Source organism: Schistocerca cancellata, chromosome 4 (genome assembly GCF_023864275.1).
Source record: "Schistocerca cancellata isolate TAMUIC-IGC-003103 chromosome 4, iqSchCanc2.1, whole genome shotgun sequence".
NCBI lineage: Eukaryota > Metazoa > Arthropoda > Insecta > Orthoptera > Acrididae > Schistocerca > Schistocerca cancellata.
The window spans coordinates 183,879,026-183,888,912 of NC_064629.1; the positions used below are offsets into that span (position 1 = coordinate 183,879,026).

The 9,887-nt window shown below is 43.7% G+C and overlaps 1 non-coding gene across 1 annotated transcript; it reads left to right on the forward strand.

Moving 5' to 3' along the window:
* The first annotated feature begins 558 nt into the window (after positions 1–558).
* On the forward strand, positions 559–633 carry Trnas-cga (transfer RNA serine (anticodon CGA)). The gene has a single exon. It is a non-coding gene; the product is annotated as a tRNA-Ser (tRNA).
* Positions 634–9,887: the final 9,254 nt, after the last annotated feature.

Consider the following 9,887-nt stretch of genomic DNA (forward strand, 5'->3'; position numbering starts at 1 on the left):
CTCATACACAAACAGCAGTTCCCCGGCGTTGCCTGGTGAAACGTTGTTGTGATGCCTCGTGTAAGGAGGAGAAATGCGTATCATCCCGTTTCCGACGTTGATAAAGGTCGGATTGAAGCCTATCGCGATTGCGGTTTATCGTATCGCGACACTGCTGCTCGCGTTGGTCGAGATCCAATGACTGTTAGCAGAATATGGAATCGGTAGGAGACGAGGTACTGGCAGAAGTAAAGCTGTGAGTACCGGTCGTGAGTCGTGCTTCGGTAGCTCAGTTGGTAGAGCACTTGCCCGCGAAAGGCAAAGGTCCCGAGTTCGAGTCTCGGTCGGGCACACAGTTTTAATCTGCCAGGAAGTTTCATATCAGCGCACACTCCGCTGCAGAGTGAAAATCTCATTCTGGAAACATCCCCCAGGCTGTGGCTAAGCCATGTCTCCGCAATATCCTTTTTTCCAGGAGTGCTAGTTCTGCAAGATTCGCAGGAGAGCTTCTGTAAAGTTTGGAAGGTAGGAGACGAGGTACTGGCAGAAGTAAAGCTGTGAGTACCGGTCGTGAGTCGTGCTTCGGTAGCTCAGTTGGTAGAGCACTTGCCCGCGAAAGGCAAAGGTCCCGAGTTCGAGTCTCGGTCGGGCGCACAGTTTTAATCTGCCAGGAAGTTTCATATGAACATTTGGATCGTGCAGCCACGTCTCGATCCCTGAGTCAACAGATGGGACGCTTGCAAGTCAACAACCATCTGCCCGAACAGTTCGACGACGTTTGCAGCACCATGGACTATCAGCTCGGAAACCATGGCTGCGGTTACCCTTGGCGCTGCATCACAGACAGGAGCGCCTGCGATGGTGTACTCAACGACGAGCCTGGGTGCACGAATGGCAAAACGTCATGTTTTCGGATAAATCCAGGTTCTGTTTACAGCATCATGATGGTCGCATCCGTGTTTGGCGACATGGCGGTGCACGCACATTGGAAGCCTGTACTCGTCATCGCCATACTGGCGTATCACCCAGCGTGATAATGGGGTGCCATTGGTTACACGTCTCGGTCACTTCTTGTTCGCATTGACGGCACTTTGAACAGTGGACGCTACATTTCAAATGCGTTGCAATCCGTGGCTCTACCCTTCATTCGATCCCTGCGAAACCTTACATTTCAGCAGGATAATGTAAGACCTCATGTTGCAGGTCTTTTACGGGCCTTTCTGGATACAGAAAATGTTCGACTGCTGCCCTGGCCAGCACATTCTCCAGATCTCTCACCAATTGAAAACGTCTGGTCAACGGTGGCCGAGCAACTGGCTCGTCACAATACGCCAGTCACTACTCTTGATGAACTGTGGTATCGTGTTGAAGCTGCATGAGCAGCTGTACCTGTACACGCCATCCAAGCTCCGTTTGACTCAATGCCCAGGCGTATCAAGGCCGTTATTACGGCCAGAGGTGGTTGTTCTGGGTACTGATTTCTCAGGATCTATGCAGCGAAATTGCGTGAAAATGCAATCACATGTCAGTTCTAGTACAATATATTTGTCCAATGAATACCCGTTTATCATCTGCATTTCTTCTTAGTGTAGCAATTTTAATGGCCAGTGGTGTAGTTAAGATTGAGTCAGCCTGAGTGTGCAGTGGCACTACACGAAAAGCTGCAAAGTATAACAAGGAGCGCTCCACGTCGCCATCCCAGGTCACAGGCTCAAAGGCAAACAGTCACCAGTGGATGGCGCCACGTCACGTGCATATCTCGGCGGCGACTTGCCTTAAGATAGCAGGCCGCAGCTGTCACTCGCAGCCTCGAGCCCCTTTTAACGAACGACTTTCTTATGCCGCTCGCCTACTCGTGGCGAGTGTGTATACTGCAACGGCCCTGGCGGTACTGAGCTACACTTTTTTCGACTAATCGTTTTCGTTTAGTACTGCTGGCGGGCAAAATCGCGCTTGTTCGTGCTGTTTGCTGTGCAGTTTGTTAGCCGTATCTGTAGCGCTTTTCGAAGCTGCTTGAATCTTGTTGCCGATTGTCGTGTCTCAATCCTAAAGGTATATACACTCCTGGAAATGGAGAAAAGAACACATTGACACCGGTGTGTCAGACACACCATACTTGCTCCAGACACTGCGAGAGGGCTGTACAAGCAATGATCACACGCACGGCACAGCGGACACACCAGGAACCGCGGTGTTGGCCGTCGAATGGCGCTAGCTGCGCAGCATTTGTGCACCGCCGCCGTCAGTGTCAGCCAGTTTGCCGTGGCATACGGAGCTCCATCGCAGTCTTTAACACTGGTAGCATGCCGCGACAGCGTCGACGTGAACCGTATGTGCAGTTGACGGACTTTGAGCGAGGGCGTATAGTGGGCATGCGGGAGGCCGGGTGGACGTACCGCCGAATTGCTCAACACGTGGGGCGTGAGGTCTCCACAGTACATCGATGTTGTCGCCAGTGGTCGGCGGAAGGTGCACATGCCCGTCGACCTGGGACCGGACCGCAGCGACGCACGGATGCACGCCAAGACCGTAGGATCCTACGCAGTGCCGTAGGGGACCGCACCGCCACTTCCCAGCAAATTAGGGACACTGTTGCTCCTGGGGTATCGGCGAGGACCATTCGCAACCGTCTCCATGAAGCTGGGCTACGGTCCCGCACACCGTTAGGCCGTCTTCCGCTCACGCCCCAACATCGTGCAGCCCGCCTCCAGTGGTGTCGCGACAGGCGTGAATGGAGGGACGAATGGAGACGTGTCGTCTTCAGCGATGAGAGTCGCTTCTGCCTTGATGCCAATGATGGTCGTATGCGTGTTTGGCGCCGTGCAGGTGAGCGCCACAATCAGGACTGCATACGACCGAGGCACACAGGGCCAACACCCGGCATCATGGTGTGGGGAGCGATCTCCTACACTGGCCGTACACCACTGGTGATCGTCGAGGGGACACTGAATAGTGCACGGTACATCCAAACCGTCATCGAACCCATCGTTCTACCATTCCTAGACCGGCAAGGGAACTTGCTGTTCCAACAGGACAATGCACGTCCGCATGTATCCCGTGCCACCCAACGTGCTCTAGAAGGTGTAAGTCAACTACCCTGGCCAGCAAGATCTCCGGATCTGTCCCCCATTGAGCATGTTTGGGACTGGATGAAGCGTCGTCTCACGCGGTCTGCACGTCCAGCACGAACGCTGGTCCAACTGAGGCGCCAGGTGGAAATGGCATGGCAAGCCGTTCCACAGGACTACATCCAGCATCTCTACGATCGTCTCCATGGGAGAATAGCAGCCTGCATTGCTGCGAAAGGTGGATATACACTGTACTAGTGCCGACATTGTGCATGCTCTGTTGCCTGTGTCTATGTGCCTGTGGTTCTGTCAGTGTGATCATGTGATGTATCTGACCCCAGGAATGTGTCAATAAAGTTTCCCCTTACTGGGACAATGAATTCACGGTGTTCTTATTTCAATTTCCAGGAGTGTGTAATTTACTTATGGACGTGTTTTTTCTTGCATTATATTGAGTGCATTCAATGTACTTGGATGTGCACTTAATCATGCGCAATTATACAGAGTGGTACATTGATAGTGAACGGGTCAAATATCTCACGAAATAAGCATCACACGAAAAAACTACAAAGAACGAAGCTCGTCTAGGTTGAAGGGGGAAACGAGATTGCGGTATGGTTGGCCTGCTAGATGGCGCTGCCATAGGTCAAACGCATATCGACTGCCTTTTTTAAATAGGGACCCCATTTTTTATTACATATTCGTGTAGTACGTAAAGAAATATGAATGTTTTACTTGGACCACTTTTTTCGCTTTGTGGTAGATGGCGCTGTAATATGTGGTATCACGTAACATTCCGCCACTGCGGACGGCATTTGCTTCGTGATTCATAACCCGTGTTATAATGGACCGTTTACCGATTGCGGAAAAGGTCGATATCGTGTTGATGTACGGCTATTGTGATCAAAATGCCCAACGGGCGTGTGCTACGTATGCTGCTCGGTATCCTGGATGACATTATCCAAGTGTCCGGACCGTTCGCCGGATAGTTACGTTATTTAAGGAAACAGAAAGTGCTCAGCCACATGTGAAACGTCAACCACTACCTGCAACAAATGATGATGCCCAAGTAGGTGTTTTAGCTGCTGTCGCGGCTAATCCGCACACCAACGTCGGTGTTGAGAATGCTACATCAACATCGATTGCACCTGTACTATATTTCTATGCACCAGGAATTGCATGGCGACGACCTTGAACGTCGTGTACAGTTCTGCCACTGGGCACAAGAGAAATTACAGGACGATGAGACATTTTTGCACGCGTTCTATTTAGCGACGAAGTGTCATTCACCAACAGTGGTAACGTAAACCGGCATAATATGCACCACTGGGCAACGGAAAATTAACGATGGCTGCAAGTGGAACATCAGCGACCTTGGTGGTTTAATGTATGGTGCAGCATTATGGGAGGAAGGATAATTGGCCACCATTTTATCGATGGCAATCTAAATGGTGCAATGTCTGCTGATTTCCTACGTAATGTTCTTCCGATGTTACTACAAGATGTTTCACTGCATGACAGGATGGCGATGTACTTCCAACATGATGGATTTCCGGCACATAGCTCGTGTGCGGTTGGAGCGGTATTGAATAGCATATTTCATGACAGGTGGATTGGTCGTCGAAGCATGACCCGCACATTCACCGGATCTGACGTCCCCGGATTTCTTTCTGTGGGGAAAGTTGAAGGATATTAGCCATCGTGATCCACCGACAACGCCTGATAACATGCGTCAGCGCATTGTCAATGGATGTGTGAACATTACGGAAGGCGAACTACTCGCTGATGGGAGGAATGTCGTTACACGTATTGCCGAATGCAATGAGGTTGACGGACATCATTTTGAGGATTTATTGCATTAATGTGGTATTTACAGGTGATGGCACTGTAACAGCATGCGTTCTCAGAAATAAGTTTACAAAGGTACATGTATCACAAGTGGTCCAACTAAAACATTCATATTTCTTTACGTACTACACTAATATGTAATAAAAAATGTGGGTTCCTATTTTAAAAAATGCAGTTGATATCCGTTTGTCCTATGGCAGCGCCATCTAGCAGGCCACCCTTAGCGCCATCTGGTTTCTCCCTTCAAGCTAGACAAGTTTCGTTGTTTGTAGTTTTTTCGTTTGACGCTTATTTCGAGAGATATTTGGGCCGGTTACGATCAATAGACCACCCTGTATACTTGTTTCAACGTTCTGAAGAAACAGCAATAGATAGAAATTGCTGCAGTGACGATATTAGTCGCTGTATTGGAAGAGGAAAAGAAAGTTAGAATAGGCAGAAACAGAGGCTATTGGGTGCGACAGTGGATGCAAAAACATGAAGAAGGGAGGGGTATTTACAGCATGTTGATGGACGAATTGGAGCCAGAGGAACCCACTTAGTTCCGAAATTCTATTCGCATGGATAAGGCATGTTTTGAGAATTTGTTGGCGTTCATTAGCGATAACATTCGTCACAAAGACACCGTCATGAGAGAATAAATTTCTCCTAGCGGAAAGTAAGATCATGTGGAATTCATTATACCATATTGTTAGGATTATAATTTTTAGGTGTGTATTTACTTCGTGCCGACTTGTTGCAGAATACTGCAAGTGATTTGTCATTCAAATTCGTTCATCAATAGGATAAAATCAGTGGCACTGTTAAGATAATTGAAAAAGCGTATTATAGTCGATATCAGTTACATATACTAACTTTAGTGGAACGTTTATTAAGACCAAATGTTACTGTTCCCTCCCTAATCCGCGATTAAGCTGTTGAAGAGCACATTTTGCTGCCTTATTTATTCTTGATGTTGAAAAATTATACGTAGTAATCTAGCACTGTTAGTATTTGCATTTCAAATTCATTACATCCTGCATGTACTGCGGCAGTTACCATTCCCTTCACGCGAATTTGCACATTGATGTACAGAGGCTTTTGAGTGATAATTTAGTTTGCATTTCTGCATTGATTATGTGATTACGCCTAACTGTAGTACAGTTATTAAATTTGGATACACAACACTATTCACTCTGCAACTGTTAATGTAAGTAAGTCTTGAGAATAATCTTCTAACAGCTCAATTTGATTCTGTAATGGCTTCTGTATCGAGAATGCGATGTATGATTTCAAAAACTAAGTTCTTATAAAAGTAAATGAAAAAAATCTTACTGGCTTTTTTTGTGATCTTGCAATGTCCTTTGATTGTGGAATCATAAAATTCTGCTACAGAAACTACAATCGTATGGCATTAGTGGTCTCCCTTATGTAAGGTCGAAGTCATATCTTAACAACAGAAAACGAACTTTCGCATTAACAAATGATACAATGGGAATAAGAAAAAGATTCAGAGTGGGAAAATATTAACATGTCGTGCTGCAGGGTTAGACACTTGGCTAACACCTGTTCTTGGTCTACATATATGATTCATCACGAACATTCCTCAAAAACTGTAATTTTTGCTGATGGCACTGCTGTACTGATAAAATTCCAAACGTATCCGTACTGGAGACAGCCAGCAGAATAATAAAACGAGCCTACAGTTGGTTCACAGCCAACAAGCTATCCCTTAACATTTCAGAAACTCATAAGGTCTAATTATAAACATATCAAAATGACTTAACGTGTACCAGCATTAGGGAATAATGGTGCATTCAATGAATGAGACTCCAAGTATTAAGTACCTAGGCATTCAGGTGGGTAACAAACTGTGGTAGCACCAGAATGGTGGATACGTTAACCCAAAAGCTCAGTTCTTCAAGACTTGCACTTAGAAACGTCTTGCATTATGCTGATTTGCAGACGAGACTGCTGGCATTCTTACACTCAGTTTATCCTGTGGCAACATCTTGCGGGGCATAGCAACTATGGTGAAAGAAGTGTTTATTTTACAGAAGTGGGCGGTAATAGTATTGTGTAAAATTGATAACTGAACATCTTGCTGATGCTTCTTCGAGGACCAAGGGATTCTTAAATCCCAGTATATACACTCCCTAATGGTATTTAGTCTGAACTCATCAATTCACAGCTACAACACTAAAAGTAACAATTTTCATATAAACTGTACCCTTCTCTAGGATTCAGAGTGAAGTTTTACATTCTGATGTAGTAGCATGAAACAAGTTATCAGTTGACATCCAGCAGGAAACCGAAAATTCCAAATATTTAAATGCAAAATAAATGATATCTCATCAGCCACTCTACGATATGTGTGCTTGGACTCAAGAATGTAAATTCTCCATGACTGTAATGTCTGTATTAGGTGCAACCGTACTTAGCCGGTATATAGATAGCTTTCAGTGGTTTGTGTGAGGTATCAGATAATAACAGCAGCTGAGTGGTGAAGGAGTAGCTGACTTTTCCAAAGTAGGTGTTTTGTTGTAACATACATATGTAAAGTAATCTAGAAGTAATTACCATAACTGTTTGAATATATTAGTGGTAGTCATAATACGTTTTGCAAGTACGGTATGTAGAAGCTGTCACTAGACATTGCTTCTGCCTGTTAATACATAACTTGACTCGTTCCTTATCCCTGACAGCTCTTCTTCAGGAAGGGATGTACGGTGCATGATGTGCGAATGAATAAAAAAAAATATTTTTCAGTCTTGCTGTTACTCTCAGGTTCTTGGCAACGGGGAAAGTCATAAGAGTTTAGCATTCCGACACAGAATATCTGTGCCAAGTATTTCGCAAATTGTAGTTCTAGTATGGACAGCAATGCGGAATGTACTGAAAGACAACGATTTGAAGGTGAATGGGTCCTTGACAGCGGTAATTGAACTATCATCCTACCAAAACCACTATCCTCAATTATAATTGTGGAAACCATGTCAGTGTACCACTGCTGCCTTTTTTTCCATAGGCTCCAACAACAGAAAGAGAATGGCAAACGACTGCCGACACGTTTGACGAACTTGGGAAGACTCTTTATTGCTTAGGTAAGTTACTTAATCAAGGAAGTTAACTTTTTGTGCAGTTTATTATTACTGTCTCCAAAGAAAGTCTACTTAAATGAAACTGACAAATCATATCTGTATTGTTCAGATATTTGTTTCATTTACAGGTGCAATGGATGGGAAACACGTTGCATTTGCTGCAGATCAGCAGGCTCACAATAAATTTAATAGCATTGTAATACTGGCAGTGACTGATGCTAAGTATCTGTTTTCTCTGACTGACAGTGGGTGCAATAGACGAGTAAGCTATGGAGGAGTCTTTCAACAAAGTACAATAAACTCTGCACAAAGGGAAAATTGTTTTTAAGTTCTACAAGAGAAGGTGCTAAAAAGCAGCAACGTATCTAGTCGATATGTTGTTGTGGCAGATGACACTTTTAGACTCCAGTCATGCGTTATAAAGCCATACAAAGACTTTAAGAATGTAAATCAGAAAAAAGCTTCCAATTACATATAATCAAGGGCAAAGATAGTTGTTGAAAATGCCGTTGATATTCTGGACAACCGTTTCCGAATTTTACTGATGACTATTAAGCTTCCTATAGACCTTTGCATTTTCCATAACTGTTTGATTGACGAAGCCTACAGCACATATGCATCAGCCAGGTACATTGAAAATACTGAGTGCTGCACGATAGGGGAATTGTCACAGCGTGCTGGTGCTTTGTGGTGTATCGCTTACCAACAGAATAGAAACAGAACTGCAAGGGAAGCAAAGGAAGTTCTGGACAGATACTGTGAACATTTTAATGCATGTGGCTTTGGCCCTCGGTAATGGGGGTCAATTAAGACCTTCAGTTTTTGAATTTCAATGTATTTTCAAAGTAATAAATACAAAATTGATACTCTTCAGTGATTATCATCAATTACTTGTGCCTCCATTGTAATTTTCAGTATTTTATGTTTTGTACCCCTTACGGGTGTTGAATTTTTTAGCTTCTTCAATTCTTGTACAATTAAGTGCTCTAAAAGATAAAGTTGTGATAGTAATGGATTACGGTCACTCTTCCTCTTCTTCCAACTTTTGGGTGTAACAAAATAGACACTAAAGGCCACTGGGGTATTAGGGACTTCGAATTCAGCAGCATTATTATTCACTTTTGCCACATCCATATTCCATAATGAAAAATGGCATAGTTTTTAAATGCACTGTATGAATTACAGATTAATTTCATTAAGGGCTACTTCATTCGCTAAAAGTAATGTAGGGAAGTTAAGATTCAATCTTTGTATTTGAAGGGTGGAATGCACTTATTTGTGTAAAAGGTTTTGAACGTTACCTCAAGTGGGTCTTTTATTTACATCTGTTGTTATATCCAGGCCTTCACTATTTCATGATGTACATGGCAAGCTATCCACCTGAGAAAAAATATTTTAGTACATCAATTAGTACTTAGTGGACAACAAAAATTAAAAATATAATGGATCTGACTACTCTCATCGTAAAAGTTTATGACCTCAGTCCTCTGGATTCCTGGAACAGATTTGTGAGGTACATGAAAAATTTTCTTACCTTTAATTGCACATTAAACATTGGGTTGCTATGAGTATGGCTTCAGAGTGGACAAACCACCAACAATTACATATATCGCATAGTGTTCTACATAATATTTTATCGACAGATAACTGTAAAATTAATGCATGTAGATCTAATAATGTGACATTCAATTACGTGTGACTGATGACATACAAGGATGCTAATAAACTGAAATGGCTATGTTAATACTGAAGAGCTTTTTTTCTGCAACGTTTTAATTAAATGTTTGATTACAGCAACTGGAATCAATTTCTACATAAAATGGATCATGAGGACACATCTTTCAAAAGTGAATTTCCTAACTGATGAGCCTTATTGATAAAACATTTAGTCAGTATGTGTTGACAATATTAT